Here is a 27,151-nt window from a genome sequence, read left to right as displayed (position 1 = left end):
TTTAGCACAGCTTCATGGTTAAGGGCATTATCGTCAACTTCCATGGCTCAGTGGGGGCAGGAGGGCCCCATGAAAAAGGCTGAGGGAGTTGGGCTTGTTTAGCTTGGGGAATACTTCACTGCAGCCTTCCAGTACATAAAGGTATCCTATACACTAGTGAGGGGAGTGACTGTTTTCACAGTCTAATAGTGATACGACAAGGGCTTTCTACTAAAAGAGGGGAAATTTAGGTTAAATAGTACGAAAAAAGTTCTTTACTCAGAGTGGTGAGACCCTGGCACAGTCTGCCCAGAAAAGCTGTGTATATCCCATCCCTGGAGGTGTTCAAGGCCAGGTTGGATGGCGCCCTGGGCAGCCTGATCTGGTGGGTGGAGCTCAATAGTCTTCAGTGTCTGCTCCAACCTGAGCTATTCTATGATTTGTGCATCACGCTGTTGCAATCTTACAGCAGAGTGTGCAGCAACGGATGCATTCAGCAATTTAAAAATAGAAATTTTACCTTACTCCTTCCGTGTTTTCCAGCACTCCTACAAACATCAGTCCAGAGTTGTTTGGACATAATGTGGAAGGAAATAAACTGTTCATAGAAATGACACTATCAATTGTATTTTAAGAAGTTAATCTGGAAGTGTAAATCTCACTAAGAGTTTTAATGAAGCCACTGCTAAGGGGCTCTGTTCCTGATGAAAGTAGAATGATCACATCTGAAAGCAAAATGAAAGCCTCTAATTTGTGTACAACTCTCAGTCTACTACTGACTAATAAAGTGAACTTTGAAGGTAACACGTTGATGCTCAAAATAAGCCCCTGACATTTCATAACCTTACTTCAACATTCCCAGTCTCACCAGCAATCAGAACTGCTTTTAACTACATTCCTTCTTTCATGTGACAAACCCTCAAGACTCTCTCTTCAAACATTTCAGTGTAATATTTTTTTCATATGAACTCAAATTACTTCACTAATTACAACTGCTGTGGCCAAATAAACATTGCAAAGGTTTCTGGAAAAAACTATCCTACCTTTACAAGCTCAGAGGACAAAGTCTCCTTCCTTCTGCAAAGAAAATGATTTGTTCTGATTTCCTTTCAGGGAATCTTTCAGGGTAATTTTTGAAAACAAGGTCTCTTATTTCCCACATTGAAGTTAACAATGAAAGAAATCTTTATTATATAGTAATTTTTCAAATAATAGAAGGAGATTCACATGCTAACTTCCACCCAAAGAGGGTTTAGAAAACAATGATCTTAATGTACTGGTAAATACAGCAGTTTGAAGAATATACCTCTAACAGTAGTAGAAAGAATCACAATTTATTGCATTCCCATGACATTGCCAAGCAGTGGCAGCAATAATCCTTCATCACACTGAATAAAGAAAAAACACAACTTTTAAAAAAAGACTATTTACTGTAGTTTTCCTTTATAGTGCTATAAAATGGGACCACATTCACATGACAGCATGTGTGTGTATACGTGTCCCTTAATAAAGCTTCTTGGAAGGGCAATACAGCATGTACCATGGAAACAGAGGTTGCCATGGAAAGAATGCTTTTTCGCAAACAGCAAAAGAAACAAGGGCTTGATTCTTCTCTCACAGTTATCTATTTAAAAAAAAAAAAATCTAACTATTGAAATTATTGACATCAGAGTTATTCCTGAGAAGCATCACTATGAACAAACAGTCAGACCCAGCACACGCACAGCGGAGCATTTTGGCGATGGCACTGCAGCAATCTGTGTTGCTCTGTAATTCCAGGGCAGCTCACTATCCATTCCCACACCCAACTCTGCAGTCAGCCCCCTTCAAGAGTGCTTGTGATGTATGTCCATTGACACACGTCAGGGCTGGTGCCACATGAGAGCAGGTTCACAAAGTCATCACTCAATGCTCACGCAGAAAGTGACAGTCTTCTACCTGCCAGGTCTTGCCTTTGCTTAAGTATGAAGCGTTCTCTGTTAAAATGCACATGGTGTTACAAACGAATGAAAAGCGTGAATCAAATTAACTTAAAGCATATTGGTTTCCAGGCATGCCTAAAATGAAGTCCAAATTGATGCGTTTCATCTACCTTATTCATTAAAATGGCATTCTTGATGTCTTCGTGTTATCGTAATCTCCAAAGCACTGGACAAACAAGTACATTTGTTTATCTTTATCACTCTCTCTTTACTAAAGAACAGGGTTTTATTAAAGAGATCAATCACCTGTGTACAGTTTAATAGCTTGAGCTGTGCGTGTGAGACAAAACTTGCTTCAATAGCCCACAACTCCCCAAGTATAGAAAGGCATGTAAAACCATTTGTTGCTTTAATAAAACAAAATTTTTCTCAGAGCTAGCCAAGCACCCTATTAGAATTAGTAATTTGAGGCAGAAAAGCAATGCTTAAAAGAAACCAATTCTAATAAAAGGAGCAGAATCAATTCTGTTTTCTTACCTCCATGAGAGCCCTATGCTTCTAACCAGAGAAGAAAAAAACGCTTATATGCTTAATGCACCGCCTTTCTCTTATTGAATCACATTTATTGTGGAAACAATCTTTTGAGGCTTCTAGCTGTGTTGTAGTAATTGGAGGATTGCTGCGTCTAATGAATGGCCGCCTTGTAATGGAGGCCAAAGTGTTAAAAACTTAATGTCAGAGGCAAAATATACAAAAGACAGCCTTTTGGAAACACTGATGAACAATCTGAAATGTGCTGTTTCACTGCAAGATATTATTTCTTACTGGACTACTGCTATAGAAGTTGTATAAACAACGGAAATAACCTTATGCATTAATGCTGTTAGATGTTGCTACAAGCTGCAGCAGTATATCCCCTTTGTAATGATAGGCCAAAATAAACCAACATTAAGATCACAGCTTTGAAGGTTCTGCTTTTACAGTCAAAAGCATTGATTAAGAGTTCAGCCTGAAAATTACCCTTCTATGTTACAATGAGAAGAACAGAAGCTTCCTAATTAGATAAGAAACTATATTTCATTGGCAGTCAAGTTTGAGAGTTCTTATTAATTTAACTGTTTAGCTTTATAACAAAATATCTGCTTAATTCATAATAAATATGTTTAAATTAACTGCCTCCTTTGATTACCTAGTGGTGTCAGTAAGTGGACATAGTATGCAAAGCCACTGCTGGCAGCTGTAACTGAAAGATAGAAGTATAAAAATTCATTGAAACAATATTTGTAGAGATGATAAATCCACTGCAACTGCAGCAACTAAAAAGCCACCAAGGTGATCAAAAGGTTCACAGATTTTGAACGTAAAGCAGAAAAAGGAGAAGAACTAATCCTTCACCTCCTATCAGCTGCTCCTGTTGCCAATGATTATGGCAATATTTCACAGAGAACATATGGCAATGTTTATAGCCATCAGGCAGTATTTCACAGAAGCTGCGACACCATGTGTCCACCAACTAGCCTTTCTGATTGCAATTAATTAGAGAAGAAGCAGGAGGCACTTCTTAAATAACATTAAGTCTCAGAGATTCCTGAAGAACCGTGGCCCATGTACAAGATTAAGTGACAGGAAACTCCATTAAATTTGTAACAAGCCTCGTACTGTGACTCTGTGCTTAAGGAACAAGACCTAATAAAAAAAATATACACTCTTTAAAGAAAGTAAGAAAGAGCAGAAGTATAGTAAACAATTCAGGGTGGTGCCTTGGAAGCCTGTAACAATAAGGAAATATTTGAAGACCTTTAACACACCAATTTATGGAACAGATTTTGAAGGAAAGCTGCTACAGTGAAAGCTATAGCTGTTGTTTTACAGTTGCCAAACACAAGAGGGTGTGTATCAAAATTACATGGGGATCCATTAAGGAGCCAAAACTTATGAGATATACTGTGGAAGCCATTTCATTGTTTTGTTTTTAAAAAAAGCAAGAGAGAAAAATTAAGAATAGCACACTACCTGACAGGTTTCCACACATCAGTGGAAAGCTGAACTTTCCTTACCAGCTTCTGTGACTGAATCCAGCCCCTTGGAGACACAGCACTGGGGGCAGAGCAGTGGCAGAGATGGGCAGTGCAGCCCTAGCACTTCCAGCACTGCTACACAGAGCACCATGACTTACAGTGCAAGGAATCCCACAGAAAAATTTCCCATCACAGGGAAATTTTCTCAGTGCTGCCCAATCTGACCCAATGGAGATAAGGAACAGAAACAAAGCATTGTTCCAAAATTGATGCATCACCGATATTTAAAGTCTAACATGGTCTTTCTGACTTTGGGATTGGCTTATAGCGTCCTCTCCCCTTACCGGACATCTTTTCCCCAAATGAAAGTATTTTCCATGCTACCTCATTTCTCTACTTCTCCTTCTATTGGGTTGGGATATTCCCTAGAGATGATGAATAACAGAGCAAGGTCAGGGAAAATTTCTCCAGCTCTGGTCTTGGCAGTTCTCTCTGCCAGCCCTCCAAGGTCTAATAATTATCCAAGCTCACCCTGCAGCTCTTCCCACAGCAGGGGTACAAATGCATCTCTCTCTTCCCTCCAGACTCTTATTCTTACAAAACTTGTAGAAACTCAGCACCTTTGAGATCTCTCTCCATCCATCAAATTTGGCTAAATTGGCTAGAGACTTAAGAAGTTAAGACACTAACAGGACCATCGTCTCAGCCTATTTCCTTAAGAATGAAAGCTTTTTAACTTCTCTACCATTATAACATTATTATTTTAGTATTTCCTTCATTTCCCCAAACCTCTAACCTTCAATTTTTATTACAGAAATCTCATCTTGAGGCTTGAGACACAGAAAATGCAAATGCTGTTGGCAATAAGGGAAGCATTTTCTTTAAATAGTCTTAAGAGCAAAAATTCCACATCACACTCATGGAAGATCTTAAAAAGGTAATTTAATGGCTACAGTACACCTGCCTAATTGTGATACAATAAACTAGGATTTGTTCTCACAGATGTGACATGGCAGAAAATACAAGCCTTGTTTAAAAGGATGTCAGATTGTTGTGATGGGTAAAATCTTTCCGTCAGCACCAGGACTGCTTTAAAACTCCAGATGCAGCCCTGACACCAATCAGTAGCTAAAATGAGCCACCATTCCACCCACCACTACAGTTGCGTGATGACAACAGGGTAACTTAAAAAATAAATAAATAAATGCACACTAAGATAAAATGACAGCTGGCAACTTCATTGGCCTCGTCTACACTTTCCTAGCAGCAGAGTTAATATTTTGAGCTGTGCACACAGAATGCTTTCAAGGTTTGTTCACCATCAAAAAAGTTCCTGAACTGTGAGTCTGACAGCTGCCACTGACTTTAACAGCTATACTAAAGTTCCCAGCACAACTTATAGTGGCTTCTCTAGACTTTAAGAGGATCTTCAATGCTGAAAGCAAATTGCAATATATTCCTTAATAAAGCACATTTCAATGAAAAGATGAACAATGGTGCTCAGAGAGAAACTCCTGTCCAATATGCTACCCACCAGCTGATGTGCCACTGCTACTGCACCATCCTATTACTCGTTATTTTTAGGACAGGAACACAATGGACGCTGATAATCAAGAGCTGTGGCAGGGATCACCCTCCTCAATTAAATCCCTGCTCTCTCCCCTTTCAAAAGGCTCCAGTGCGCATGCTGCTTCCACAGCTGGGGTCAGAAGCTGGCTGCAGTGGGGCCTGACCCATATCTAGAGAAAACAAGAAAGGTGTTTCCAACTGGTTCAGAATTTTTTTATTCCAGTCCATCACCTGCTATGCTGTCAGCACACTGAGTGATCAGATAGCTTGATGAGAATGAAATGAAAGAACTGACACATTTCTGGTAATCCTACTTCACCCCTCCTGACAGTCAACACCACCCCAAGGAGCTCAAGGAGCTACTGGAGCACTTTCATGCGCACAGTGCACTGGAGGGCCACCACCTCTGGCTTACATCATATCAATGAAAATAATTAAGAGTTGTGAAGGATCATTTTAAAGAATAATTGAGTTTTGCCATTAATAAAGATGTATAGAATGCTGGCACACTGCAAAGTATTTGCTGTGCACTCCAAAATTTATTTGCGTTCATGGTACCAAGACAATCTTCATTCAAGCTAACACAGTGACTGGAGTTAAAACTAGGTTGAAATAAAGTTTTTCCTGATTTCACAGTGAAGCCATGAAAACTCAGTTAGATGCACCCTCCCTGCTTGCTCCAGAAGAGTTGAGCTGAGAAAGGAAAAGTTTTAAAGTTCACATTTATTAGGAATAACTTGCCTAGTTAATGTCATTACTTTTATAAAGCTCTTCCACTACTTACTTACCTAAGTAGGTTACTAAAACATACTTACGCACAACATACTATAACCTGGATCACCTTTAACAAGAATGAATGGTTAATATGAAATATATCTTGACAGATATGCCCTTTTCATGCTTCTGGAATATGACAATATTCTAATTTTTTTGCATGTACTATATTGAATGGAGTGCTATTATAGGATGTCACAGACATCTCTGCCATCTTTACACATACAGGATAGAAGAACAACTAAAGTCAATAAAAACTTAATTGAAAACATCCTAAACACAGAAGTCCTGCTATTCTTTTTGGCCAAAATACCGATATTACAAAAACAAAAATAAAATTAAGTAATAAAAATCCAAGTTAGAACCAGACAGCATTTCCTATAAAAACAGATTGAAATATTCTGAATTCTTGTTTCATTATTTGGATGCTTTTTAATGGTGGATTAGTCCTACCAACCATGTAGCATGCTATTACTAAGGGCAATAGTACCTGCCTGGTCCAAACCCCAGCTGATTGTTTTACCCCGGGAAAGTTTATGGTTTACGTGACATCACTGGGTTAAAACAAATCCACTCTATACAGTGGATATGAATATAATTGTCTCTAATAGTTGAATACATACGAGAGAAATGGTAATGCCTTTCAGATGAGATCTGTGGCTCACTTTTAGAAAGGGATGATTAGGCTATTAAAAAAGTAAGCGAAGGTAGGAAGGCCCAAGTGTTTTCCCTTTCTACTACATCATAGGTTTATTTTTTCCTCAGTAATCTCTAAAAATGACAGTAACATTGATGCTTCCTTCAGCTTGGCATGTTTTCAAACTCCACTGACCTACCACTCACATTTTCAGAGTATGTTCTGAGATGGTTCTTCTTCTCATTTTTGCTTATTGATTTATTGCATTAAACAGCCTGTAACTATTATACTTTTTTAGTTGAAAAAGAAAGTGCAGTAAGTATTAAGTATTCCATCATTTTCCATACACTAGTAGCTATCTCTTCACTCCAGGAGCTGATCCCAGCTCACCCATGCCAGCTGGCTTTGGGAGAGGGCAGCTTCTCCAGAAATATCCAGAATTTCTCTATTTTCATGGCTCTATCCAAAACTAAACAGGCTTTATTTGAATGTGGATCAGAGCCTCAAAAAAATTCACTGACCCCAAGTCATGTGGAGTGACTTAGCCAGATGGAAAAAGCACACAAGTCCCCAGAAAGCAGCTGGCAAAAGCTCTCCTCTGGCCAGACTCTGATTGGAGTCCCCCCTGACCTCTCCACCACTTCCTGCCTCAGCAGTAGGTCAGCACATGGAGCTGGGCAGGTCAGAATAAGCCAACAGGTTCTAAAAGCAAATGAATAAGGGCAAACGTATAGAGGATAGCCACTTCTACACTGAATAACAAATACAACGGTGATGTGGAAAATCAACTCAAGTGCAGTTAAATTTGAGGACAAAACACAATATAAAAGCATGCATTCTAACAGTTATTTATTCCTTGGTCCTGTCATTGAAAACAGGCTCTTTTCCTTTTTGGCTTCACAGTGTAATGGCAGATTGTCTTTTCTTCTCACCCATTTTTCTCTTTGCATGTATTTGATAGTTTTGTTTTTAATAAAAGTGAAGGTGTTCTTGGCATTTCTACTGCAACAGCGGGGCTTGAACTTTAGGTCAAACGAAAGGAACAGTGTGTTCAGTCACCATGGCAACCCCAGCCGTCTCATATCAGGTACCAAGATACCAAGAATGAAGTGATAAAATCACTGCATTAGTTTAATAAACAAGTTCCATTGTCATCATTTTACTATATATATGGTTCTTTGAAAAATATCAAATCTCAGAACTTGCTCTGCTTGGCCTAGTATTCATTATAAAAAAAAAAAAAATAGTCTGCTTTCTCAAGAGCTTCAGAAGCACGGGTATATTGAGAACTCATTAAGGCTGCTATACATTTTAAAGCTATATTCTATGTGCATCAAATTCTGCAGACCCTAAAGCCCTAAAACCTTTGTTTGACATTTAATTTCAATTCCCATTTTACATTTTCTTCCTCTGCCTCAACCTTTTAATATACATATAATTAAATTTTAAATATAAATTTTAATGTGTCAAACTACAAACCCAAGAGCACACCTTACAAACATTTCATACACAAGGATGAGCTCAAGCTGAAGCCCTTCTCGATGTGCATCCAAAAGCTAGCACAGAGCCAGTTCCTTGGGCACACCTCCCACACCGCTGCCAGCCAGGTCCAGGGCCAGATCCCAAGCCAAGGCTGGGAGCAAGCAGCCCACTCTCAGCAGCAGCAAGATTAAATTCCTGCAGAGTTGGAGGTGGCGAAGGGGACGGAACCTGCCAGGCCTAGACACAAAGCAATGCATGCCATATGGCTCAAGATGGGCACCCAAAGCCCCTGAAGCCCAGGCAGGTGCCTGACAGTGAGAGAACGCTGTTGAGCCCAATGTAGGGTGAGAACATCCCCACCTGCTCTGCCTGCAAACTGAGGTCGGAGCCCAGCCCAATGAAGGTGCCAGAGGGACATCTCACTGGAACACACCATAGCAGCGTTGATTATAAGGCACAGATTTAAGCTCCTGATTTGGCTAGAGGTGACAACAGTGGGTGGAGAAACAATTAACACTTATTTCCACATTACAGGTAATTCTGCAAATGAAAATGGATGGGGCCAAATGGTTCTGAGAATTCACAATAAATCCAGCAAACCAGAAATCCAACAGTCTGAGCATTTAGTAGTGAAATAATTTGAAATCACAAGTAGTAGAATTCTGGAGATGTATTGTTAACCAGGCAGAACAGCCACACTGAGAGCTGCAGTGGAGGAAAATAAAACTTTCTGCCACAACTGAGCACTGGGATGTTTTTAGCCATCTTGAACCAGATAAATAGTAAAACCTCATCCCACCTTGCCCACCACAAATCATCAGCACTTCACTCAAAAGACAGTGGTAATTCACCAGGCACAACCAAAGGGGGTACTGCTCATGCTCATTAGCCACCAGTTCACAGCAGTGGAACCAAACAAAATGCCTGCAGAACATGCTTGATCTCCTTGTGTACATCTCATGCATGTTTGTAACTAGACATATCATCACATCAAAACTTGATCTTTCCAATAAGTAATGATATTTAGAAAAAATGATAATAATTATCTTCTGATGAGCATATATAATTAACGTTTACTTTCCAAATAAGAAAGACTAAAAATTAATTGCTGCATTACAGCAACATGCTTTTAAGCCAATATCAAAACACTCCTGAAAACATTCCAACTCATGCATTTATCTGCTTCTCAGAACACACCGCTCTGTATTGATTTTATGCAATTGTGTCAACCTGACATCGAGGAACTAAACAGTCTACAGGAGCAGCCTATGGTCTTCCAATCGCATATCTATACACAACTTCGAGTACTGTAAGGATTATAGCTGTAGCTGCCAGTTTCTGTTAAAAAAAAAAAAATCTCTGAGCAGAAGGACAAGCTGACCTAATCGGTGGGTTGTTTGAATAGGTTCTGCAATGGGGGCACAGCTAATCCTTGGCTGACAGTCCAGCCGAGAGATTTTTTTTTTTAATCCATGATTAATGGACTTGACATCCATGTTCCCACAGCTTCCACTAAACATGCAGTTCAGACCTTATTGTTAAATACCACTGAGATCACAGAAAAATAAACTCTTATGACAGTGGAAGGACTGTGCCAGAGGGCAGACTTTTCTGAAACGAGTATTGGATTACACCAGAAATACAGCACAGAATAATAGGACACTACAAAAAGGTTGATCTCAGGTCCCTGAAAACCTCTCATCCTTATAATGAGACTGAGCTTTCTGACTGGAAAATAGGTCGCGTGAGCTCATATATATAAAAAGATAGCATATTATCCAAAATTATAATTGGAGACTGCACACCCATACAATGCATTTATCCTATTTAAGTCACAGGCATGTGCAATCAACTTGACCTTTTGTTTTGTATTTATTCGCTAATCCAAACCTTAAAGCAGTTCGACTGAAGCACTGATGGAGATCTTTCTCCTCCAGAACTCACAGGTTTGGATCTGAGCCAACAGACAGGATTTGGAAATAAATTCAAAATCCTTGCAATCTTAAGATGTTTGGATCCAATTAACATCCATAGAACATCTTCACAGACAGAAAAGAACAAAACCTCCAGACAGATAACCTTTTTCCTTACTAAACTGAGATATAAAATTTAATTTCCTACCTTTTCCATTATCTAGACATAGAATGATCTGACTACTCCATGTGATTGTTTTCTAGCCTCTCAGCTTCAATTAAAAATAATAAGTTTCGGTAATTATTTTCTAATTTCTGTTCTTCCTTTACATTTTCCAAAAAAAACTTACAGGGAAAAAAAGTAGTAGAGCATGTCAGTCTGAAGTGAAGGAGTTATGTCAGTTCATAAGGGATGTTTGAACGTCCCTTTGCTTCATCTCAGCTATCCTTGTTTTAGTCTGGGAAGTATTTCAAAGCTTAATTACTGCAGTCCGCAAGACAGTGACAGATCTATCTTTTTCTTACGGGCAGCTTGCCAAGATGAAGCATGAATTCCTCTTTTAGGATGACCGTGCTTAATTAATGCCTGAGCTAACTTTATGTTCCTTGCATGATTCAGTGTACTACTTCTGTTCCAGGACAGTACATCTGCCTGCCAGTCTGCTTCTAGAGTCAAAGCTATTTTGAATGCATTTGCCCAATTTCTTATTATTTTATATGTATCCCCAAAGATTTTGACTCCTAAATGTGAAGAAAAGGAAACTGAAGTTTCCAATTTTGCTTTAAGAAAAAGATCTACTTGGAGTTTTCCTTACTATATCAAGATTCATTACTCAATTGCTTCTTTGGTGTATTATTATAGCATTCTGACTAGCACTTAAAGCAACAGCTACATATGGGTTAAAAATAGAGGTGGAAGAGCTGAATTCCATAAGAACAAACACACCTACAGGTGACCCACTACACCAGCAATCAGCTGATATTTCACCTGGCCTGCCACATACTGTTTCTGCTGAGAGTAACCATAAATTCTGCATTTCATGGCTGCCATTCCACCATTAACACAGATATCGTCCTGCTCTCCAAATACGGAGAGCCCATTTTTTCCTTTTACTTGTTCCAAGCCAGCTCTCTAGCAATAACCTCTCGTATCTTTTTGCTGAACATCAGATGTGAGCAGCTCTAGATGGCTCCATGGCACCTATAAGGCTGTCCTATGGCCTTCCACTCTGGTACTGAGCACAGACAAATCCAAGATTCTCTGAGTTTTGTTTTGTCTGGACAGTTTCTCATCTCCCATCCAACCAAGTTTTTTCCTACCAAACACCAAATCCCTCTGCCTCTTTCCTCACTCACATCTCTGTGACATCAGTAGCTCTTGAGGAATGCCCCTTCTTTCAGCAAAAAGTGTGGGATGCTGCCATCTATTTTACTTCATTATAACAAGCAATTCAGAACTACTGCAAGATTCCCAGGTTCATAGGAAGAACCCAGTGAGATATCCAGCTCTTACAATGGACTGGGAGTCTTCAAGCTCTGCCTGGACATCTTCTTGCCCAGGAGACAGCTCCAAATGCCAGAAAAGCACAGTCAGCTCAAGAACAATGCTCCGCTAAGGCACAGGAGGAGGCAAGTGCTCCCTTGGAGACTACAGTCCCACATTAACATTCTCATCATTTCCTAGAGCAAGACGGGCCAGGCAGATACCTGGTGCCAGGGGCAGTAGGGCACCACAGCCAGACATCCCTCATGTTCCCACTGCATTCAGCCAGTGCCGGCAACAGGAGATGAGTGATGGAAGTGACAGGCAGGGTTTCAATAGGGACAGGAGCTCGTTCTAGCACAGACCTGTCTACTTCAGTAAATCTGTGGTTTTATCAGCTCCATGCAACTGGCTCATTTAGAGCCGGCCGGTGGCAGTCCATCTCCTCGCAGCCCCTTGTCAGCGACAGCCCGCAGGAGCCAAAGCGTGCCAGCTCTGATTCTAGTCAAATCCTGCTGCAAACAGAGATTAACCTGCAAAACCATGCGGGGCCCTTTTTAAGCACATCCTAGCCAGGCACATGGAAATGACAGACTCTATCAGACTTGGTAAACTTTCTGTAGCTTCCCTGTATCCTGCATCTCATCTGCATTCAGCAGAGGCTGAATTAAAATATGCAGCGACCACTCAGGAACCATGTGAGCAAAGAGACTTCAAAATAGCCTTTGTATAACAGAGCAGTTTGTCAGAAAACACTGGATCAGTTTTCAAAAGCCTGCATGGCCATGTAGAAAATGAAATATTAATAGTTTTAATATTAACATACTTGATTAAATTAATATTAATTCACCATCAAATTTTAAAGAGTTTCATATTTCATAAGGAAATGTAGTGAAACTACCAATAGGGATTTAATGTGGGAAACAAATTATAAAAGATCATTAAGCTATGCCTTGAAAAGAAATCTGAAAAGTTTTCAGTGATAAAGATGAATTAAGCAAATTTTGTTTACAAATAGCACTGCTTGTGCAAGTTCTCACTGGGAAGGAGATTTGCCCTCCTTCAAAACATTACATAGATTTTAATAAAACATTAGTATGTTAATCTACTTCAGTTCCTTAATATACACATAGTCCTATCTCTTTTGTCTCTTTATATATACTTTATATATATACTTCATGGTATCAAAACTTTTCATTAATCTTGGGCTAGTTTTCTCCTCCCAGAAAATAAAACAAAGTCATGTCAACACAGAAGAGTATAAACCCTGAATCCTATCTGGGATTATTGCTTGAAGCCCTCCTAGAGAAGCTGACTCACCAACAGCTGAAGACAAAAATCATCGATTGCATTCAATTATCTTCTGACACAAAGCAATGGTAAGAATGGAACTTTTTTTCAAGTGGGTCTATTCAATTTTCGTTACTAGTTTTTTCTAAACCAGAACTTTTACTACTTCTCAAGGATCAAGTTTTGCTTACCATAAGCATACTTGTATTTCTCCTGTCGGTGTTATTTTTATGAGTTCGTTTTGATGACATAAGATCCATTTAAAGCATAAGCAATGAATTTGTTCAGTTATTCCATCTCCCTCATATTTCCCTATAAAGACAATTCTCTTTTTGTCCTTTTCCAGGAATTCATAGTTCCTAGCAAACCTTGGTCAGAATATTACATTCAGTTCTCTTCAGATGCAAGTTACAAGTCTATTAAGTTGCAGGGCAGAACTGTCTGGTGTACCCAGACTGAAATTATTTTTTTTAATAACATGAAAATCTTGTTTGTATATCCAGCAACAGAGGACTAAAATGATGCATGGGGCTTCATAATTAGATAAATCCATTGTTTAGAGTCAGACAATGCCTGTTTACAGTTCAATAAACAGCTTGTCACAGTTGCTTGGTCAGAGCAGACCTGGATGTCAATGGAAGCAGTTAGCACTGAGGTAGCAAAATAAATTGGTCTCTTGAGTAAATAAATTGAGCAGCAACGTGAATATGCCTCATCAGTAAAAACTGTAATTTATAAAGTCTTTGTAAATATTGTTTTATATCTAGTGCCATTGAAGGGAATGGCTCACCTTCTCTCCTGTTTATAAAAATATAAAGCTTAACAATGGTCTTTTGGTCCAGCAGTTTTACACTTATTAGTGTAGGCAATGCAAATAACAGGAGCACATGAAGACAGTTTTGAATATTTTTCTCAATAAATAAAGACAAGTAATTATATCAGATTATGGCACGTTTACGTGTCCTGTGCTGGATTTACCATTTAGAAGTACTCAAGAGAATCAAGCAAAAGCAAACTGAATACTAACATGCTTTTAGCCAAGATGCAGTATAATTTCTCAGCTTCACTAGAGCCATCAATATACACCCATCAAAAAAAATACTGTATGTCCACAGATCATTACAAAACAGCAGAATGAATTTTAACATTTTAATAATACTAGTTTATCATTGACTATTCAAGTATTTAAGATTATTTAGAGTTTCAATTGTGAATAATCTCAAGAAAGCCAGTAGTCTCATAAAGATCATATACACTTATACAGTCAGTACTTACTTGCTGAGTGGAACTAGTTATATGGTTAAATCTACAAATGACATTGAGAAGCTTGCAGACTGAAAGTTGCCCACAGATATGCTTAGGTTTGATGAACATCTACTGTCTTAAAAGGAAAACTGAAATGATAACAAAAAGTTCTAAATGCTAGGACATTTATATGTATGTGTACATAGATACACACACATATAAACAGCAGCTGTTTACAGTCCTGAAAATCCTAGTACAAAGGTTCCTATTTACACAGCATTCCTTTGCAAATATCATCATTATTTCTGGTCTGTGTCTAAACTGATAGATTATTATTTTCTAGATAGAATTGTGATTTTTCTGATAGAAAAGCTGATTGTGTTTTCTAGAACATTCCTCAAACAAAAAGACATCAACAATATTTTTATTTCCATGGAAATAGCTTGCTTAGCCCTAAATTGCATTTCCATTTTAGCACACTAATCCACGTACATCTACAAAAAGAGGGGGCGGGCGAGTGGAGAACAATAACATTAGTAAAATTGTACATAATTCTAGAAAGAATTAGAGGAACACAGTCTGTCTTGTTATTTCCTTTAATGTTCATAATACGGCCCCCTTCGACATTTCTAGAAAGGAAGGAGAAAATATCTATTAGGTTTCAAGTTCAAAGTAGTTAATCATGTGAAAACTATTGAACTATTTTACGTTCCGTCCTCAAAATGCATAACGTTTGCATCTAAAACACCATTATTTTGTTTCAAAGCTACTTATAAGCAACTTATTGAACCAAAATGACTTTTACTTTTAAACCATGGTATATTATAATGCTTCCAAGCTCATTACACATCACTAACCCACCAACATACTTTTTCTATGCTAATAGAAACAAACTACAGTTTCATACAACTTGCAGTCTTTCTATTCATCAGCACAGAAAAACACCAAGTTATTTTCTCCCATTTCTTTAACATTCATTTAACATTTCTTTAAAGAACATTATTCTTATATAATATAAATTCTTTATATAATATATTCTTATATAATATAAATTCTTTAAATAACATTTTAACATTTCTTTAAAGTTAAATGAAATATCCTATATTTTTTTCTAAAAAAAAATCTCAAAATACTATTTTTATTCTAGTTCAGCCTCTCTGCAGTTGTATCAGATTCATTTTTCTTGATAACAGCTAGTTCTGTTATGCTTGCCAAAGAAAAATCTCAAAAACCAACTCGAGTTCAACTAATTACAAGCAGGTTTATTAGAAGAGAATAGATATAGGTAATTTCAATAGAAATCTCTGCAGGAAGGGAAGAACTGCACGTTACCGTGGAATACAAGCGACAAGATCATTACAAGCTCACTGTGCCTCCCTTAACACCTCAGTACTGCTCTCCCTCAATTTCTGTGTGCTTTTTAAATTCAAAGACAAGTGTCACAGTTTCAGTTCCTTTCTCACTTTCTGTCTCTACTACCTTAGAAAGTTAATTCATTACTGTATCTGAAGGATGCCTTTAATGACCCTGACACTTACTGCCCAGGATGGCTTTGACTGGCTCATCTGTATTTTTTTCCACAGCCTTCAGTTCAACACAATCACTTGAGGGCAACTTGACTTTACCAGTTTCAGAGGCATATTTCTTGGATTTGTTGCTTCCAATAAATAGCCAATTAATTACCTCTACAAAAAATTTGTTAGGTCATTCCTGCAGCTACCATCTCACCTTGCTCTACTGAAACACAAGTAGAAATTCCTTACACAGAAATTACACACAGCTTGAAAATTCAGAAGAAAATTGCAAGTTACTTTTGCAGAAACCACAATTTCTCTTTTTAAAAATAAGTATGCACAGAGATATACACAATTCTCAGCCTTCATGTTCTCTGTATTCAATACAAAAGAAATCATCTCCAGGAAAGGTAAACCCCACTACAGTTCAATTAATAGAGGCAGAAGAATCAGCACAAACTCCTTAGTTGTAGTTTGTGAGCGTTCACTCTCCTCTAAAAACATGGTCTTCTATTTAAGTGCATTATCAAGATTTTGATACCCAGCCACGGATACACTTTTAGAATGATTGTTTTCAGTGAGTTGATTAAAAAAGAAAAATAAACAAATTACTTTGTTTCCACAACTACAAAATTGTAATTCAACACTATAGAACTCAGATATCCTCAGCCTAGGATCACCAGATACGGTTGTCAAATGAACACCTGAAGACACGCTAGAAGACCTCAGATAAAGGTCAGCCTTTTTGTTTCTTTCTTTTCCAGTTGAACAATAATACCAAAGAGCTGATGAAATTTTCCTCCAATTTTTAGTCACTTTACAATGCTTTTCAGCTGTTATGAAGTGATCTCATTCCCATTTTTGGTTCTTACATTTCAGAAATTAAATAAAGGAAAACTTTTTTCCAAATGAATACATCCTTGGTATCTTCCTTCAATCATTCCATCCTCTCCAACTCAGTAGATACAAAAATCAGACTTCTGTCTTCAGTTTCCCCTGAGAGATCTAACTTTTCTTACACTTGAGCATTTCAAACTGAAATAGCATTACCAGCATTATTACGTTGTGTACCTGAAGTAGTAAGTAAATTTTAACAAAAGGTAGTATCAGGAGCATGAAGCTCCTAAATCATTATTACATTAATCCTGGAATTTTCTCCTCCTCTAAAGCGTCCCTCAGGAACCTTCACATTTCCTTAACATAGCTATATTTTAACATAACAAATAAAGGAAAACTCTCTCTTCTTGATTCAAGCTGTTTTTCTTTCAGGTAGATGAACACCGAAGTGGGAAGAAATTGTCAATGTCATACACTGCCTGAATGAAGTCACTATGCCTCTTATCACAGAACAGAACCAAGAAATACATCAATAAATAAAGATGTATTATTCCAGACTGTCATTTTGGTTATTAGGCTAATGTATTCCAGAAGTGAGGGAGGAAGAAGAGAGTGCTCTTACTGTAAGTATGTGGTTCTGCTGGTATTAACTGAACAGAAATACTGTAGCAGAGTTCCAATTTGCAGAAGCCTGCAGCAAGGTTGCATTCACAATAAGGTCAGTAAAAAATGGCAAGCACATTAGCAAGTAAGCTACTCCCATAAGTGTATAACACCTTTTCCATCAATATTTTGTGGAAATTTAAACCACAGTGATTTTATTATTTTATAAATCTCAGTTAGCATGTGTAATAATGACATGTCAGTTCATGCGCAGTGTCAATATAAAATGCCAGTTTTGAATTCAACCAGGCATGTTATTAAAATGAAAAGTTCTGACTGACATTTCCAAGGAACATTATTTCTTCCATAAGTAACTCAGACCTCAGAGAAATCCATACATAAAGTGAATTATATCCATGTCAGTGTCCAGAGGTCCTCCTACACAGAGCATGGAGCACCAAGTCATTTCCCCATAGACCAAGGTTTTAGACTAGTACCACGCCTGCCTTTTCAACACAAGCAAAAACACTAAAGAGGTACTGAACACCACCAGTGAAGAGGTCCATCAGCACTTACAGCTGTGAAGCTCAGGACGGCCAATCACAGCTCTAACGTAATAGCTTTACCAAGATGGCCTAAGTCACATAAAGTTTTAGCACCATGCTGGAGAGTAGCCTGTAACCGATCTAATCATTTTACAGCTGTTTATCTGATTTGTAAGCTATGGGTTGAACCTTGGTCTTACTGAATTCAAACATTTTCATCAGTGACTTCAATGGATCAATTATGTTCCACTGCAGAGACCTTTCTTAAAACAACATTCAATAGAAATATTTTCAGGTCCAGAAAAAGTGTATTATAACATCCACTAGCCACAGTATATGTTACAGCTTACTCAATCTCCTGTAATTAAGAATACTTCATTGAATAGTTGAATTGTTTAATACAGTGAGGCAGTGGTCCCTTTCACACTGCATGGATACTGCCAGGCTAAAAGAATTGAAAACAAACCATTATCTGCTGCAACTGCACCAATAGCAAAGTTGAGAATGAGACACTGAGGCAAGAAGTAGTGATTAGAAGGCTTTTGAGGAATGGTTGGACTCCACTCAGTTTCTACAAATAAGTAAACTATTTATCTCATTAAATAATTTTGGCTTCCTCTTGTCTGAAGCCATCACCATTCGGATGTCTACAGTTCCTTCCCTGGTCATTTATAAACAACAGAAACATGAAGATCTTTTCATAATCAGGCGTATGCTTTTCTCCCATGCATGTGTCTTTCCCATATCAAGTAAACAAACTTGAAATCCAGCATCACCTGAGTATTTTCTGCTGAACTAAAGAGACATTTATGCAACAAAGTATTGATATGAGTACTCGAACCAGTCCACCAAGAATTGTCAAAACAAGCCAGTGGTGAAGTAATGCTACCTTCTACTCAGGTCTACTAATATTATGAGCATTAGTGAGCTCCATCACTTTCAGCTTTCGGGTAGAACTTAAGACAATGCTAAGTAGAAGACAGTGCAAAAAATAAAAGTTTAAAGTTTACAAGAAATAGGACCATTATGAGCTAATGCCATGAAAAGTAGCATTTTTGGTGGGGGATCCCTGGTTTTATGCTCAGAACAAGTTGGCAACAGGACTGGGAGGTTGTACAGATCAAAGTGCAGATGTCCTTAATCAAGGAGGAAGGCAGTCAGCTGCTCACTCCTCAACATGCTTCGCTCCATTGACACTTCCAAATTTTCCGGAGAGAGATTTTTTTTTTCTGCCAGCTCATATTTCAGCCAATCACATCAGTTGTGTCTGTGTTTACCACTTTTCTTCCACTGACAGTGCAATTGCCCATTTGAGGGAATAGAGTTTTCTTCACTGTAACTGACCTGGTACAGTTATTAACACAACTTCAGAAATCCTAATTATATTTTCAATTTCCTACGGCGATTATTTCCCCTGCTCAACCTCACTCTCAATTTATCCTGCCCTCAGCCCTGTGCCAATCTGGGTCTGCAGCAGGAAGGATGTGACTGGAGCTATGTTAAGGATCACTTCTATCAAAGTTATTTGATACTTTCTCCACTCATTACACTTGTAAGAATTTCTGAAGCTTACAAGGAGCACAGGACAGCATAAATTCCTTCAACACCTTTGTAACGTGCAGCAATGACAGCAGAGCAGCAAGGCCCTGTACTGTGGCAAGTGAGGATTTGCAGAACCCAACAGTCGTGAGCACAGAAACAAAGCAAAAAAGCTGCTTACCTTTAGAAGGCCTCAAGTACCCCAGTACCATCAAGATCCCCTCACCTTCACAGCTAACCTTGAAATAAAATGAAGTCTGGGAAAGGGTGGATTAAGGCTTCACCCCTTCCAGTCACTCAGAGGCATTACATGCACTTGAGCTCCCCTGGGTTGGCCCTGCCTTCCCACCAGGTGCTCAATCACTGGTTCAAGCCATGACATAGCATTTCCACTGCAGCCTTCACAGCCTAACTTAAGAGACCGCAAAGGTGGACTGATTTTTCCAAGGTTGTAAACACATATTGTAAATAAATACACTAATATATTATTAAAGATATTATTTGTTTGGGGATTTATAGATTTTTTTTTTAAGGTTTTTTTTTTGTGTGTGTGTGCGGGTGTGGAAACAAACTGTTATCTCTTTAAGAACTAAAATACAGATGTAAAAACTTTCAGTCACTCTCACTGCAGTTAGAAATTACTGATCAGTAATGTTGATTACCGCTGCAGTTTTTCACAAAGCTCTAAGATTAAGAGATGTTCACTTCTCTTCTTCTATCAGGTGCCTCAAAAGGAAACCATGAGAAGAGGCACACAATGAAAAACAGCAGGTAATACCGTATGAGACTCCTTATTAAAAACATAAAATGCCTTTCACTCTTAAGTCTACTTTTCAAGCCAAATGAAAGTTAGGTGAGACTATTATAATACAAGTCACGTCTAACTATTTCATTATCCACATCCTGCAGCATGATAGCCCACAGAATACCTTTTGAAAGCTCCAGAGTGACGGCAGCAGGTTGGATATAATGAACAGTGTTACAAATGGGGACACAAGACGACAGGTCTGGTGAAGAAGGAGTCTCCTGGAAACTGTACAGCTATAATTACTGAGTGCTGGTGCTGTCTCAGTTGGCTTCGAACAAAGGTAACCACCTTCAGTGAGCTACATTTCCTCAGCCAGCTAAAATGCAACCAGTCAGAGACAAATATTTATGATACACAATACATAACTATAGCCATTGTCTGCTTTTATTACCTTATTTTTGTTGTGGCTTTGAAGTCTCCCAGATCAACAGCACAAGAGAATTAAATAGAAAAGCACTGAATTATTTTTAAATTAGACTTCCAAAACTATAAATGTTGAAGTCATATTTATAGGAAGATAAAATGCTCTTATTTGGGGCACACCACAATTGTTTCTCAATAATTCATTTGATTTGCTGTTCAAAAATCCATCAGGCAGCAGCCAGTGGGAGATGAGACCTCAGCATCCCTTGCAGAGGAGATCACTGGGCTGCCCTTAACAGACAGCAGAAGTAGTTTTGGAGATGCAGAGAGTTTTGGGTGAAGAAGGAGAGCTGTAGGAGATAGCAAGACTGTCAACAAGGCTCAAGCTAATCCATATTTTCTTTGTCCCATCTCCTAAATCTCAGAAGTGGGTTCACTTAGAATTCATACAGGTCAAGGAATGAGTTATAAACACAAAGATTACACATACAGAAGCTAAGCGTGGTCACAACAAGAAGTTGTTCTTCACTTGTATGACCATCTGTGACATAAAACACCACATAGCCTAAGCATTAGACTTCATGGTCCCCAGCTACATGTGAGTAGAGAAATATTAGCTACTATGATATTAGCAAATTTCATAGATAAATTTGTCTATTTCATAGATAAATATCATGATATTAATAATATCACAGATGGGAAACAACAGACAAGTGTGTCAGTACTACCTAAAAAAATAGCAAGGTGAGAAAGAATATTGCCTCTGTCAAAATTATTCCTCTGTTATTACCTTCTTCCTTTTCTCTGACCTGTTTCTGGTGGAGAAAACATGAATAGTGCAGATACTGTCCTATCACCAGTGACAGCCATTAAGTTGTATAAGAGGAAAAATAAGACTAAAGCTCTCATTATTCCTCAACTTGATACCATATTCCTTCGTGGTCAATTATTTCAGAGGAAAAAAAATACATTAAGTAGAAATACAATAGGTTCAGAGAGGTTCAACAAGAAGCACTACCAGTTTGGGGGAAAAAAATCTTTGCAATGAACAATTAAAAAATAGGGGGAAAGTTAGCTTAGTTAAGAGATGAACAAAAGATGATATTATGACAAACTAATAAACAGAATGAGATATGTCAGCCAGGTGCATCTGTGCAGCTATCTTTTCAAAGATGTCGTATTACACAGTGTTCTCACTGATATAAGAAAGCAATGCATTTAAAAGCGAAAAGAGCGACATATGAGTTTGCAGAGGTTACTGCAATGGTATGTGTGCTGCATCTGTGGCCAATTCATAATTTACTTTTATTTACTGATTAACAGTACCGGTGGCTACTTCTCACACTGGAAGAGCAGAGTCACCCACTGCACAGTTCTTGGTCAGCTCATGCAGTTATGGTTCTGCTGGCTGCCACTGCACAAACACAGCAGCATATGGTACATGAAGATTGCCCTACAGGGCAGCAAAGAGCAGAAAATGTACAAGTTTGTGAAGATGCGATCAAAAGTGTGGCGTTTTTATCACCTTGTGAGTTCCTCAAGTCTGAAAGTCAAGGGACTTTCTTATTTGAATTATGCCAATGAGACAATCATTTGAAGAAGAGTTTTTCTGTGCTTTATCGGTCTGTTCTTTCAGAAGAGGTGTAAACAAAGCTGTAAGGCAAGTATGCTTGTAAGATCTCACAGCAAACTAGAAATAAGTCTAGGACTATTTTGAGGATGAAATGATAGAATTGCTGGATCCTTTGTGAAAAGAGCAGCAGTTGCTGCTAAGTGTTTCCTGGAGATCCCATATGAAGTGACTACTGAAGCCCAAGTGTACAATACACAAGACATGGGAATGGGAGCCGATCTGAATAGCTAAATATTTCAAAGGGAGAATAGGGCCAGAACTGGCAGATGCTGATTTGGTCATGTCAGAAGCCAAACACTTAGGTGAGGGACAAGTTCGTAGGAAGAGGAATACCAAGAATGAACCACTGCTCTAACACAGACTACATAAGACACAGGTGGGTGGACTACATTCTGTGTCCCCGCTGAATCATAAGCCGCCCTTGTATGCAACTCTGTGTACAAAAAGCCTCTTGTGCAACTAACACACCCTTTTCCACAAAGCACCTCCATCTACCACTCATCCAAAGCACTGCAGGATTTTTTAAAAAGCCTTAAAATAAAGCAGAGAAAACTGTGATTGTTAGTAAAACTTCAGACAAATACATAAAAGCTGAGAGAAGCAAATCTAACTGTCAGTACCTATTCTCTGCTTCTTCCCCAGAGTCTCACATCTTACCATTACTGTAACTACTGTGCCCTAAAGGCCTGTGCACTGCAACCACAATTCTGCCTTTTTTAACAGATTTTTGCCCTCCATCACGATAATTACCACATTACATCCTCCCACTGCTACTTTAAACACTCTCTATTCATAGCATTGAGAACGGGCCATTTCACAAGGAGGGCAAAAGCAAGGTGGTCATGTTCGGTCTGGAACACATAAATTAACTGCAAACAGCTGCTCATGCTGTTAGTACCAGCAGTGTGACATATTCCACCAAGGAATTCAGGACTGCCAGGGGCCCAAAATGCCACGTTGAGCCCGATGGAGATCTGAAATTCCAGTTCCCTTCCCTCCTATACAAGCTGCCAGCATCCTGCAGATTCCAAAAGTAAAATTCACCTGAGATATCAAGGAGAAGCTGGGAAGGTAGATTAAAACAAAGTAAGGTATGGCCAACTATGAAATCGAAGCCATTGGATCTGCGGAATCTAAGAAACATTTTGGTTCTATGCTACTGCCAGAACATCAGAATTTGCTACTGGAAAAAAAAAAAAAAAAAGGAATGTGTCTGCAGACGCTGTTTGGCTCAAGCACAGATAAGATGCAAGGTGCAGTACAGCTTCATTCTGAACACAAACACCAGCTGATTTCAATCACTGACTTCCAGATAAAATATTCAAATAAGTGAAGTGACAAAAAAGATTGAAAATCTTTTGCATTCTGATAACGGCATGCATCACACATGGTTACTGTGGGCATTATTAACACACAACTCATACACCCAGTGATGAAGATTTGAGGTATTGCTGTATGTGATATGTAAGTTCATAGCTTTTCATACAGAAGGCTCATTAAAGGCATTTGCTATGAATTTCTGCTGACTGTAATATTTTATATGACTCCTTATGCAGTGTAAAGGGTTTTTGCCAAATTGGTTCCTAATTGAACCTCATCAAACATGACAAATCCATCTCTCAGAGAAGTGATGTCTGCTACTATGTGATTTCCATTGCACAAACAATTTCATGTCAATTTTAGAGAAATTCTAAGTGAAGGCAAAAATTCAGGTTCCTGGTTTGGGGCTTCTGGATTTATCTGACATGCAAAGAGGCACAGATAGAACTATGAAAACAGGAAAATCTCAGCCTGCAAAGTTCTCAGAACACTGAAAGCCTTCTCATTTATGTTACTCACAAGAACATCAGCATTTAGATCCACTGCCTAGACAAGTTAAACAGATTCCTGCACTGGGCTGCCAGTGGTAAATATTCACTGGCTACCATTTAAGAGTCACAAGTGACAAAAAGATATTGTTCTTAAAATAACATCTCCAATAGAAGTTTATGTCTCTGTATTTCTGATCAAGAACTTAAGATGCAATTGGGCATACACAGCACAGTAGATTTGTCCTACAAAAACTTATACCAGGAAAGCAATTGCAATCATATTTTGAGCAGAGATTATGAAGGAGGAAAAACAAAGAGCAAAATATAGACAATAATTGCTAATGTCAGTCCATTCAGACAGTATTATCTTTTATCTGCAGTCTGCCTGTAATGTTCACAGTAATGACTCGGTAGGCAAGGCAACAAGAAATATCCTTTCCTACTTGGTTCTTACAGAGTAGTCTTTCCTACATACTACATCACTTACATTGTTCATACTCCTGTTGATATCAAGCATGCTACACTGCCAAGCACACTAAAGAATTCAGCATCTGTTACGTATCTTTTCACTACGTAGGGTAAACAGTACGTATTTATCAAGAACCCCGTCTCTGCTGATTAATAACCCTGCTTCGTTCTCCCTTCCCTATTTGCAATTCTCCTCCATAAAATTCCTGTCTGGGCTGTCTCTTCCTGCACGCTCACCATATGGCACAATGATACAAATGAGATGAGACTAAGTTAATTGGTCATATTAGACCCTGTGAAACAGATTCAGTCTGATTATGAACATTTTTGCACCTATGCAGAACACAGAGGCACTGCCCAAACAGTAGAGGAACGGAACACATAAGCTGTTTGCCCACAGAAGAGGGGATCTTTCTTTTCTTGATAAGCTCACTCATTCAGCCTGGCAGTTCCTTTTCAACCGGAGATGAAGAACTGCAGAATTCACTTCTGTGTTTGCTCTATGAAAATGTATCTGTACCACTGTTGTGTGCATAGCTGCGATCACACGCAGCAGTTTCTGGAGCTCAGAAAGTGAAAATTGTTCCCGAACAAAGAAATGTAAATATTGAGTCCAGCAAGCAGATTGCATTAATTTTACTTGCAGAGATATTAGAACCAGGCTGAGAGATACTGTGAACAAGCGCTTCTCTCTGTTTCTCTCACTATTGTTTTCAAACCATTTGAGTACTTTGGGATATAGGGATACACACAGGCCCCCTGAGCAGCACTCATGTAACTTTGCTGTCTGTTAAGTCTAGTCCCCTATCCAAATTGAGTTGAGCACTTCCAGTAATGAAATCTGAGGAAAGAGAAATCCATCACTTTGATATACCTTCCAAGTCATTGCAGTGTTAACAAGATATTTTAGTTGAGAAGATTTTATACCTATTCAAAAAGCAAACATGAAGTCCTTTTCTAGACAAAGAAAAAAAACGTAAGAATCCTAGTGATACAATAATTAATAAGAGAAGTATAATGTTCTTCTTGAGCATGGACATAAATCAGATGCTGGTGTGCTCCCTGCTGCTTATATGTGGTGTTGCTCATCATTACCATAATTTGTACTGAAAAAAAAAAACCTACTTCAATTTCAGCACAAACTCAAAGTTGAATAATACCACCACTAACAAAACACTTTCCATTAAGGTAACTGAGCAACCTGGAATTTTGAGAGAACAAAGCCAAATTCACATTACGAGAAACCAAACTTCATTATTTGCTATCTCAACTATTTCTAAATCTTCTTGTATTAAAACTCGTAAAGCAATTTCTCCTGTGTATGTTTACCTTTCTCCAACCACTACCCCACTGGAAAAAGGAACATGGGAGAGGGGGGCTGCAGCCCCTCAAAGCACAAGCCAGCCCACATTACTAGCTGCCCCCAACCCCTTGATCTGACAACCCTACAGCATGGGACACGAGCGCACACACACACAACTTTGTGCCACTGTGTTGGGCAAATACATATTAAAGATCTTGAGATGACAGAGAATACGGCCCATCACTTTGCAGAACAGTGAGACTTCGTGGAAGGTCTGCCCCTTCCAGCACCACCTGATGCACTTTCCACAGATACCCACAAAGAACACGCAGTCCTTAGCAGGTCTCTGTGCTGCAGTCACCTGAGGACAGTCCTTCCCAGACCAGTGCCCCTCTCCAAAAAGCAACCAAGCCTTTTGCTATGGCTCTTCCTGCATGAAATGAACCATTATAAAGCAAAAGAATTCCATCTTAGGAGAAATGCAGACTGCTGTCAGCTAAGCTGTTTTCTCAGCCACAAGGGTTAAGCCTTTCCAAGCCAGAATGCAACAACAAACAATATGAGGTGGATGGGCACTCCTGCTCTAAATGGAGAAATCAAAACAAAAGGAGAATAAAAAAAAATAGTGCACCATTTCAAGTCATTACCAAAAGAAGGAGCTGGGGGTAAAGTGCTGCCAAGCTCAGTAAGGCAAGACACTGCCTTCATTCTGGGTGCAGGAACAGAGACTGCATATCCACCTCATGCAAACAGAGCACCACATCAAAGGTGCACCTGACTCTGCCATCCATTTTTCCACCTAATGGGAATAACCTGGAGGACCCCAAACACTGCCTAACAGCTTGGATCAAAGGGGATGAAAATGTTCCCTGTACTCCAGCTGAATTGGAGTTTGCTCTACAGGAACATAAAAGAATATTTGTTTTTCCTCATTATGTGAAGCTTTTTCAACAAAATAATTAACTGTAACATAACAGAAACCTTCACTGGATAAGAATTTTTGAAGCATATATTGAAATGTAACTATTCCACTGATTGTGAACTTGAAAGGCTATGTAGGAATATGAAAGAGATGAGGCTTCAGAACTTTATTTTTTTAATATTTTCAACCCTCTTAAAAGAATAACCATCAAAGCAAATAAAAGTTTAATAAGTTAAAAAAAAAAACATTTTAAATGAAAAACCATGATTAACTTATTAGGACCCATTAAGTGTATAATTACAAGGATTTTATTACATTAAGATACCAATTTCTTTAAAGCCAGAAATAATACCTGCTGAAACTTTAATTATTTAAATGAGAAGAGAAAGAGCCATGTTATCTTCCCCGACAAAGATTAAAATCAATTTAATTGCTTCTCTGCTGCATTGACATGATTCTTGCTGTGAGTCAAGCAACCAAAAAGGGAAATTAA

Source organism: Tetrao urogallus (assembly GCF_951394365.1).
Source record: "Tetrao urogallus genome assembly, chromosome: 5".
Classification (NCBI taxonomy): domain Eukaryota; kingdom Metazoa; phylum Chordata; class Aves; order Galliformes; family Phasianidae; genus Tetrao; species Tetrao urogallus.
Note: the sequence above shows the minus strand (reverse complement) of the source record.